This window comes from Capsicum annuum, chromosome 1 (assembly GCF_002878395.1).
Source record: "Capsicum annuum cultivar UCD-10X-F1 chromosome 1, UCD10Xv1.1, whole genome shotgun sequence".
Classification (NCBI taxonomy): Eukaryota; Viridiplantae; Streptophyta; class Magnoliopsida; order Solanales; family Solanaceae; genus Capsicum; species Capsicum annuum.
In genome coordinates, this window is record NC_061111.1 from 25378813 (window position 1) to 25379442 (window position 630).

Here is a 630-nt window from a genome sequence, read left to right on the forward strand (position 1 = left end):
ACACACACATATATATAAAAGAATATTGTACCAACTGCAATTAATCTAGAAGTTCTAATGTCATAACAATTTACCACTATATAAGAAAGCTACACTCATTAAAAGGTAATTAATTTCTGTCATAACATATTAGAGAAGATGAATTGTGCAAGTGATTTCTGCCACAACTTATCTTGTCGTGATAACCGCTAGAATCTCAATTTACTGTGAGTATTGTTTTAGAATGGATTTTTCTTGATTTATCAAGTCAACTAACTATACAGATTATGTTGCATATTCATTTTATTTTCTACTTGTTTGGTGAAAATTTTATGAGTTAGTATTCATGTACTTTATGTTTTATAAAAAAAAAATAATTTGTACTCTTTGAAAATTTAAGTTAATGATCTTTTAATATGTCAATACATTTTTAAAGACATAAAAATTTATCTTGGTCAAAATGTGCAATGAGAATTTTAGTAATAACATAAAAATTTACAAATTATACATTAAATATGAAAAAAACTAATATTGATATTAGATAGTTGATTTTCTTGTATTGCAAATATTGTTGCTTTAGATTTTAGTGAGATAATAATATGATTTCAAAAATTTAAAAACTATGATACAAAATTACTAATACGTTATATT